We start from the raw sequence: 11,117 nt of genomic DNA on the forward strand, positions 1-11,117 counted from the left end.
TTCTTGACCCTTGCTTTGTAGCAGAGCTTCATAACCTCTACTTTCTTCAAATTTCTAGTTCGGTGCTTGTAGGAGGAGAGAATTCTCAACAAGTTACCAATGATTCAATGAAGCACCAAAAGGAAAAAAGATTTTATGATTTACCTCTTGATTCGATCTTAGCTTATGAACCCTAGCTTTTGACTTGCTTAAATTTGGTAATATACTTTTTGTTCTTTGATTTGAACCCTAATCAAACTTCCTCTTTCTTGCTTCCCTTTTGGGGTGTTTCACGTGGGTGAGAGAAGAGGGAAGAGAGAGATTGAGTTGGCCACAAGCTTGGTTCAGATGGGAATGTGTTGCTTCTTTCCTTCTTGGATTGTGATATGCAACTATTCCTTGGGCCATTAGTTAGTAAATGATTGCTTATGGGCCTAAACCTAGGGATGACAGGAGTACCCGACCCGCCCTTACCCGGTCAAGGCGGGTTTAAACCTGACCCTGAGCAGGTTCCAATCGGCACGGGTAGTTGAGCGGGGCGGCGTGGGGTTCAGGGTGACCTTCGGTTGCCAACCCTCAACCAAAGTCTCCTCTTCTCCAAAAACAATAGCCAAGCCCAGCTAGGCCACTCCCCATTACAGTTCGTCACTGTGCAGTAGCTGGTTGGCGTTGTCACAGCCGCCATCGCTCACCAACCCTCCTCATTCACCTCGCTCACTTTGTCGCTATCCCTTACCGAGCTCACGTCGTTTCTACTTCTGTCCTTGCTGGCTGGCCTCTCTGGTTTGCTGTCTTCGGTCTCTGATCTCTTCTTACCTTGTTGTCCCTCCTTCCTCCCTCGTCGTCTCTCTGGTAAGCACTCATCGCTCACTACTTACTGCTGCTATGCTTCTAAAGTTTTTTTCTGAGTTAATTTTTTTATTTATTTTTTATGTTAAAACAGTTAAACTAGTCTCATTAATATTATTTATCATTATTGTTGTTGGTTCATAATCTGATTTTGTGTTATTGATTGCTGATATTACTTATTGATGGCTGATTGTTATACTGTGTTCCTGACTTTCTTCTTAGTTGTTGCTCATTTTATCATTTTAGTCACTTATCTATTGCTAAATAAAATTGAGAATCTATCTTTCTGGTGGAACTTTATGGATTTGAATGTGGATTAAGCATTTATGCTATGATTTATCATTTTTGTACATTTTTATTTTTATGCATTCTGAATTTTATTATTATATAAATCATTGAATTTTTATATGAACTTTGTGTTTACTAATCATAATGGTTAACTTAAATAGTTTATATGCTTAGTTCTTAGCACAATAAGAAGGATAGTTCTAATTATTTCCACTTAATTAGGGGAGGAAATGATTTACACCATCCTTGAAGGATATGAAAAGATAATATCGCAAATTAAAATCTTGTATATATTTCTTCTTAAAAAGCTTAATGAGCTTATATGTAATTTTGTTGTTGAGCATAAGACTCGTGTATTTTTATTCTTCATCTTGATTATATGACTTTGATTTTTTAATATTTTCAATGGTTCTTTAAGATAATTTCATGGCTAGTAATGCTAGAGAAGACACACAAAGCAACAGTATTTCTCGTACCGATAATTTAATTAAAGTTTAGAGTAATGCTGATCTAACTTTATAAACTCCACAAGCAATGGATAATAATGCCTCAAATCCACCCGCTAGCACGATATTGTCCCTTTTGGCACACAATGCCTCATGGTTTTACCTTTGATGATAGGGATGATAGCCGAAGCCCCCCACACTCACTCGTCAAAATGCGTCATACTAGGGAGAGGTATCCACACCCTTATAAGGCATGCTTCGTTCCCCACCCCAACCGATGTGGGACCTTACAATCCACCCCCCTAAGGGAGTCCAGGGCCCTCGCTGGCACATTGATCCGGGCTCCGGCTTTGATACCATCTGTAATAGCCCAGACCACCCGCTAGCACGATATTGTCCGCTTTGGCACACAAGGCCTCACGGTTTTGCCTTTGACGATAGGAATGATAGCCGAAGCCCCCCACACTCACTCGTCAAAACGCGTCATGCTAGCGAGAGGTATCCACACCCTTATAAGGCATGCTTCGTTCCCCTCCCCAACCGATGTGGGACCTTACAATAATAATGTAACACTCTAACATTCAAATCCTTATGCTCAAGTCATAAGTCAATGATATTACGGCGGTACGACTCTCAGGTGGATCTTTAATATATAAATATAAGTATAATTGAAAAGAGTATTAATCGAGAAGCCTGAAAAGAGTAAAAATAAAATTGCGAAGACGTATCACTCACGTTTCAATAACAAAAAAATAAACCATAAAGTCGAAAGTGATAAACGGATAAAGGCATAAAGAAGATTAAGAGATAGACAATGGATAGCTATATATAATATAAGTAAATAGCCACTAGTTACGACCCGCAAATTTTAGGCCGGCTAGGGTACAGTATGAAAGTAGTTGACAACGGTATCTCCTAATCTCTCCCAAAAGAAACATAAGAGCCTTTATAGGCAAATTCAAAAGAGTTCAATACATAATAAAGCTTTTCAAAATAAGGGTGGAGAGATTCTAAGCAAAATATAAAGTAGAGAATATAAAGATCTTCGCCATCTCTCAGATGAATCACAGCTCACTGTTGAGTACCTGGACCTGTATCTAAAAAACAAGAGATATATACCGAATGAGAACCCCTGACCCATGGGTTCCCAGTACGGTAAAAGTGCCAAATAAATACAATGCACTGCAATAAAAACTCACTAAGCACCCTAATCTTCTTTTCACCAAGTATCCATCCTAGGTTCTCGCTAACCCATGGATAGGACTGTCATAAACGAAAGCTAAATCTAATTCATATCTTTCATGCTCTCTAACTCTCTAACTCTCCAACAAATCAGAATTAGAATCATAAGCAAAACCGTCACCAGTTATTCTGTCTCAACAATTCTATATCAATACATCATATCCCCACCTGGAGCAAGTGAATTCACTTCATTGCGCCTACCCAGGGAACTCGAATTCATCTCATTCAATAATCATCATCATTATTCAATCACATCATCAAATCATCTCGTCAAGAACAGCCATCAACGTCCACCGACACCAGCATGAGGGGCCTCTCAGTTGTACAAACACAAGCAATTCAGGCAAGTAATACACAATTAAGGTACAAGTAGAACAAGTAGCACATAATCAGGTAACATAGCATATATGATATAGCAATCCAAAATAAGTAGGCAAACCCAAATAATTCAAACATATGCAAATGATGAATGCCTGCCCTATGGCTGATGATATCATCTGTCGGTTATATAGCCAACCCGACAAGTCCTGGTAGCTAACCTTTGGATTGTTCCTCTGTCATGCATCCCCAACTTGAGTTATTCTCGATCATAATCATGATCATAATCATAATCATACAACACCCACACTGGTGTTTATCCATACAACACCCACACTGGTGTTTATCCACGGGGGCAAGCTCATCCGGAACTTTCACAGTGTCCGGCCATACTTACGACATAGGGTCAGCAGAGTATCGAGTCTCCACCTGGAGCACGTGGTGGCTAGCCACTGCTTTCACCCAGGAAAACTCGTATCTCAGATAGTGGAAGTGCAACATTCACATTTCATTCAATACGCATATATGCAATCATACTCAGCCATAAATCAATAATGGCTCCACCGTAACTTGGCAATAACTCAGCCATCCGGCTCATAGTTCAATCCAGAACTAGCCATTTTATTAACAAATACAGCCCTTCGGCTCATGGCTCATAAAGCACTTCCACCGCCATCCTCCGTATCTCATATAATCATCTTTGATCATAAATTTTTCCTTTTCTTCATTCACAAGTTACCACATCTTCTAGCTCATTTCTCATTGCTAGGCATATCATAATGACTTAAGACACAAGGGGTGAGATCGGAGGCTTAGAAGTATGAAATTTGGCTTTGAAAACTCAAAAATCAACTTTGGAATGAAAATCGGGTCACGCGTGCGCGTCGCCCACGCGCATGCGTGGAAAGCCACAAAGTTCAGCGACGCGTATGCGTCGCCCACGCGCACGCATGGATGGAAAAACAGCCAAGTGACTCCTACGCGTCAGCCACACGTACGCGTGGTTGTGGTTTGTGCCCCACGCACAAAAATGGCACATTTCTCGTACAACTCTCGGGAAGAATGCTGGGCAATTGGTGCAGCGAATCGACGCGTACACGTCGCCCACACGTACGCGTGGGTGGTAAAAATCTGAAAACAACGCGTGCGCATGGCCTACGCCTACGTGTGGGTACGCGTTCTGCCAAAAAAATTTCTAAGTTAAAAGTTGCAGAATTCCCAGTTTCAAACCCCAATCTTCCGTCGGACATAACTTCTTCGTTTCAAATTATTTTTTGCCCATTCTTCGATCGACATGAACATCCCAGATCCAATTTCAGTTCTAAACAGGTTTGGCACAAAACGGGGATTCGGAGCCCAAGTTATGCTCCGTCAAGGTATACCCAAAAACCACATTTTCATACAAAACCACAAAGTGCCATTTTCAAAACAAGCCAATTTCAACCCTTTTCAAAATCAACCAAAACATACCAAAAATCAACCTCAAGCCTCCTCAACTCATACATTAACATCTTTACCCAAAATCACAAAACCACCAACCAACCATTTTAACCATCCCAATCAAATGACTAAATTTCAAATACATTAACATGTCATTCATCCTTCCTCATCCCAATTTCCACCAACACCATTTCCAATCAACCATCATTACACATAATCAATGTCATACTCACCATCAACATTGCTTCACCCACAATTCAATCTCAACCAATCATCAAGTATATATCGCAACATGCATATATCTTATGCATCATACCATCAAGGCACCAATAGTCATAATCACATATATGACCACATAATATATCTCAACCAAAACCAAACCTACCTCATCTATACAATTTTATCCAAAACTACCAAATTTCTCACTTCAATTCCTCAAACCTTATTATTTAATGACCAACCCAATTATTCACACATTCAATATCAGAAATCCATCCAATCACTTGTATTATCACATAATACACGCATCAACTTACCTTTCTTACCTCTTTCTGGCCTCCGGCCCAAATTCACAATTTAAATGCATATTCCACAAATCAATACTCATTATCCAATTCATCAAATTCTCAACACACCAAACATACAAAGCCACACAATTCTCAACTCAATCATCAATTTACATTACATATCAACTATGCATACTAGCACCAATCTTTTACACAATCCAAACTTAATCCTAGGGGCATTGATAAACCACTATTTTATGGTTTATCTTGTGCTCAATTGAGTGATTTTTATCAAGCCTTTGCCCACTTATTCATATGATTTGCATGGTTTTACATTCTCCTTCCTGATTTTGTGCTATGATTGAAAACATGCTTCTTTGCCTTTTATTTTCTTTTATTTAAATCCCTCTTATTATCATTCGATGCCTTGATATGTGTGTTAAGTGATTTCAGGGATTACAGGGCATGAATGGCTCAGAGGATGGAAAGGAAGCATGTAAAAGTGGAAGGAATACAAGAAGTTGAAGAAACTGCTAAGCTGTCCAACCTAACCTCTTCACACTCAAACATTCATAACTTGAGCTACAGAAGTCCAAATGACGCGGTTCTAGTTGCGTTGGAAAGCTAACATCCGGGGCTTCACAATGATATATAATTTGCTATAGCTGCTCCAAATTTAGGTGACGCGAACGCGTGGATGATGCACCCGCGTCGCATCTGTGAACTTCAATCCACGCAAACGCGTGGACGACGCTTCCGTGTCACTTTGCCGCGACCTGTACGGACCAGAAAGCGCTGGGAGTGACTTCTGGGCTATTTTTGACCCAGTTCTCGGCCCAGAAAACACAGGTTAGAGGCTAGGAATGGAGTAGAATCAGAGGATTCAATCATTACTCACAATTTTAGGTTTTAGATGTAGTTTTTAGAGAGAGAGGTTCTCTCCTCTCTCTTAGGATTAGGATTAGGATTTATCTTATTGGGATTATCTCTTCATCACAGGTTCAGTGTCCTTTTTATTTGTCTTTCCAATTTGATTTATGAACTTGTCCATGTTAGAATTGACATCTTTGTTTAAATATAATTTGAGGTATTTCAGTCTCATGATTGTTTTTCCTTATTTTTAATTTAGATTATTTACTATTGGCTTTGATTGATTAATTGGTAACTCTTGAGTTATCAAACTCATCGTGATTGATAATTATTATTCTTGCTGATTAATTTAGATTCCTATAACTCTAGTCTTTTCTTAAGGAGTTGACTAGGACTTTAGGTATTAAATTAATTTGTCCACTTAACTATCCTTCATAGTTAGAGGTTGACTTAGTGGTAGCAGAAATATAATTCTCATCACCATTGATAAGGATAACTAGGATATGACTTTCAGTTATCATACCTTGCCAAGAGTTTTATTAGTTATTAATTTATTAATTCTTGCAATTTATTTCTCTTGTTCAAAACCTTTTCAAAACCCAAAAACACTATTTTGCATAACCAAGAATAATTCATACTTCCCTGCAATTCCTTGAGAAGACGACCCGAAGTTTGAATACTTCGGTTTATAAATTTTATTGGGTTTGTTACTTGTGACAACCAAATGTTTGTAAGAAAGGTTGATTGCTTGGTTTAGAAACTATACTTGCAACGAGAATTTATTATAACTTCTAAACTATCAATCTTCAGTTCTTCAGGCATCTAGCCTAGGAATTTTCATCACACAACACGGTACTTAAATGAAACTTGAATCGTACCTCTTGTAGCCAAATGAATTGAGCTTCTTCTTTGGAAGTCTCCACCAACCTTAGCTCCAAGCCTCACCAAAGCTCCTTAAGCAACACTAATCTCTCAATTGTGCACCAACATTACCAAATACACTAACATAACCAATTTCACATTTATACATTAACCTAGGGTTCATGAAATTGGTAAATCACAAGGGTTGGAGGATTTCTTACCTTAACCCACTGAAGTTTGTAATAAATATCACCCATGGCTCATACTAGAGCACTCCTAAATAACCAAAATCACAAGATTTCCTCACAACCCAAACCAAATTCGAATTTAGAGAGGAAAACAAAAAATGGGTAGAGGACAGTAGATTAATCACCATAAAAACTTAGATAGAATTGTAGAGGATGAGAAGAGCGATGTGTGGCCACAAATGGCTCGTCAATCGAAGCTCCGTAGCTCAAGTTATGGTGATTTGAAGATCAAAGAGAGTTAGGATTTCTCTCTTCTCTTCTCTCTTCTCAATTCAGCGCCCCTTTCCTCATTTTTAGGGTAAATGAGCTGCAATGCTCATAACTAATGTTTATATATGTTGGGTCTTGGGCTCACTTAGGTCCGGTTCACTTATTTTTGTCTGTTGGCCCAATTTTGGGCCAAAACTTTTAAGATTAGTGTTCCAAATCGCACTTTAAATATTTCTACCTTCCCTAATTATAATTCCTAATTTTTTAAACTCATTTACTTATAATCAATTTTCTCAACTGTAGTACTAGACAGATCTCAGCTGGTACTGCCGGTTAAAATTTCAGTGTGCGTTTTTACGCAGAAAACTATATTTTTGGACTCAGAAAAATTCACTGAATCCAAATATCATATTTAAATCATCAAATTCCGATTGCCAAATTTTCTAACCATATTCGCTCCTATTTAATTTATTATTTAATTAATTACGGTTAGACCGAGTTTTACATTCTACCCCCTAACAGAAGTTTTCGCCCTCAAAAATTTCATCCATCACTAGGAGTACGGGGGATACTGCTAGATCTGACGGTTTGAAAAGAGATAAGTGAAAGATTGGTAACAACGTGTTAAAAGTACGATTAAGTTGGTATTGGGTTTTGGCTATCATAGATAGAAATCTAGTGAATGCCAGTCATGCTAAATTGTGGTTTAGTACTTGAGGAAATAAGAGATAGAGCTAATACTAGATAAAAGATCAGAGTAACGCAGCGAAAACTTGCGGAAGTAATAACATAGGATAGTTGCGAATAGGAGCTGTAAAAGTTTACTGTAATATTTTAAGTTTGAGTACTCGAAGGGTTTAGTGGGTTACTACAAGTAATGATCCCTAAATAATTGGAATTGATTGCGGCTGCGAGCTTTGATGGTTTTGAAATGGATGAGGAAATTATCATTGATGCATAACTGGATTTAAATGATGATCGAGTGTAAGTCGTCGTGTTTGAGAGACGAGTACTGTGATATTTGGTCATGGTGACCTTGGATTTAGATTGAGATCTATAATGATTGGTCTTGAGAGGCAAATTTGAAAACCATTAAATTGAAATGCTGATGTTGTGCTAAGATTGGTTTGAGGGAACCCGTGACGGGTGATAAACTCCACTTTTTAGGGGAGGTGCTGTTGAAAATTTCCTAAGAATTTGAAAGAGTGTAGGTTATGGTTTTGAAAATGATTTTTGATTTGAGTAACTTTAACAAAAGAGATATGTTTCGAATGCTTTTATAGATTATTAAAAGAAAATCAGATTCTTATGGTTTTGTTAACTTGTTATTTCAAACTCATTTTATTTCTAAAAATGAAGTAAGGTCCCACATCGGTTGGAAAGGGGAACGAAGCATGACTTATAAGGGTGTGTATACCTCTCCCTAGCATGACGTATTTTGACAAGTGAGTGTGGGGGCTTTTGGCTATCATCCCTATTGTCAAAGGCAAAACCGTGAAGCCTTGTGTGCCAAAGCGGACAATATCATGCTAGCGGGTGGTCTGAGTTGTTACAGATGGAAGGCAAAATGCAAATTTTTCAAGAGTATGCTTAATGCAAATCCGAAGAATGGTACTAAGTCATTGAGGAACCATGTGGACCGATATTGTAAGAGAATAAAAGTGGCCAACTCAAGGCAATCATCAATTGTTGAATCACTAGAAAAACAAGCACAAATGCAAAAAGTAAATGAAGATGGCTTTGTGTTTGACCCTTCAAAGACAAGAAAGTGTGTCACCAAAATGATTGTCCTGCATGAGTATCCTTTGAGTTGTGTGGACCACTATGGATTGAGGCGAGCGTTTGCATCAATGCAACTAACATTTAAAATGCCTAGTTGAAACACAGTCAGAAAAGACATCTTGAAAATATTTGGAGATGAGAAGCTGAGGTTAACTCTTCAACTAGATGAAAATAATAGTAGAGTTGCAATAACTAGTAGGATGTGGACTTCCAATCAAGAAAAAGAATACATGGTTATCATGGCTCACTATATTGATAGTTCGTGGAGGTTGCAAATGCACCTATTGAGGTACTTCAAAAGTTTCATAAACTTCTATACATTGTGTTGTCTTTGTATATTGAGTTTTGTTAATCTAAAATGCATGCATGTTTGTTTTATTTTTCAACTTTTTTTACGTTCCTTGTCTCCATACAAGTGAAGTTTTCATTCAAACATTGATGAAAATATTGTTAGAATAGAACATTGATAGAAAATTATCTACTATTACATTGGATAATTGTTCTACTAATGATGCTATGATAGATGAACTGTTGAGGCATTTAGATTCTTCATTCTTGATGTTGGGGGGGTAAATTGTTACATATATGTTGTTGTGCTCAAATATTGAATTTGATTGTGAAGGATGGTTTAAGTATAGTTAAGGAAAGTATTGAAAAGATTCGTTGTAGTGTATTGTATTCGACTGCAATGCAAAAAAAAAAACAAAACTTTTGTGAGTTGGTGTGCTAAAACAGGGATTCCATTCACTAAGAAATTAGTTCTTGATTGTCCGACTAGGTGAAACTTAACTTATTTTATGTTAAAAATTGCTTTGTTGTATAGAGTTATCTTTCCTAGATTAAGGCAAAAGAAAACCTTAATATAAAACTGTCTTAAGTAATGAGGAATGAGAACTTGCCAAGGAAATATGTGAAAGATTGAAGTGGCATTATTTTATGATGTTACTCAATTATTTTCTGGTTTGAAATGTCCAACTGCCAATCTTTATTTTACTCTGGTTTGTAAAATAAAAGTCTCATTGGAGAATAGCAACTTTCTAGTAATCCATTAATTGTTAATATGGCATCTAGCATGAAGATGAAATTTGAAAAGTATTGGGACGAGATTCATGGCATTACGGGTGTTGCTGTTGTTTTAGACCCTAGGTACAAGATGGTTAGGGTCGAGTTTCAATTTGAAAAAATGTATCAGATCCAATAGAATGTTCCAAGAAAGTTGACAGAATTTAACAGTTGTGTAATGAGTCGATTAATGAATACAATAAAAAATGAGTTCGAATGTGTCACATGTTGGTACAAAAGAAGTTGATGAAAGTGGAAACGTAAGCCTATTTGGGGTGATGATTATATGGTGCATCTTAAAAGAAGAAAAATGACAAGGAGTTCGTGTTTGAATATTGAGTTTAATCATTATCTTGAGGAGAAAATTCATCCTCCAAATGATCCTAACTTTAATGTTTTGAAATGGTGGAACAATCAGATGAAATTTAAAGTTCTTGCAAAAATAGCCAAGGATATATATGCTATTCCGGTGTCCACTGTTGCTTCTGAATTTGCTTTTAGTACAAGTGGTTGTGTAATTTCTTCTCATCGTGAAAAGCTCAAAGAAAGTATAATTGAAGCTTTGATGTGTGGTCAAAGTTAGTTGTGGGCAGTTTTAAGAAGTAAAGGTGATATATTACTTAATATTCATTTATGTTAACTTTTTACTTAATACTAATTAATTTATTAATTGCAATCTCTTTTGATTTTCAGGTTTGAATATTTACCTTCAAACCTCTAATGATGATGAAGATGTGAAAAGTGATAAAAAAAAAGGATTGAAGACTTTTTGATATTTGATGATACAATTTTTTATTATGGTGTTAAATTTGTAGTAATCAAACATTAACTTTCTTTAATTTTAAGTTATTTGACATTGTATGAATCTTATGATTGTATTTTTAGGTATGAATTTTAAATTTTTATCTTAATTTATATATGAATATGTAAAAATTAAAATGTTATTGAATTTTTATAGGGCGGGTAAGGGCAGGGCGGGTATCCGTGGGTAGAGGTGGAGCGGGTAGTAGTGGAAT

This window comes from Arachis hypogaea, chromosome 3 (genome assembly GCF_003086295.3).
Source record: "Arachis hypogaea cultivar Tifrunner chromosome 3, arahy.Tifrunner.gnm2.J5K5, whole genome shotgun sequence".
Taxonomy (NCBI): domain Eukaryota; kingdom Viridiplantae; phylum Streptophyta; class Magnoliopsida; order Fabales; family Fabaceae; genus Arachis; species Arachis hypogaea.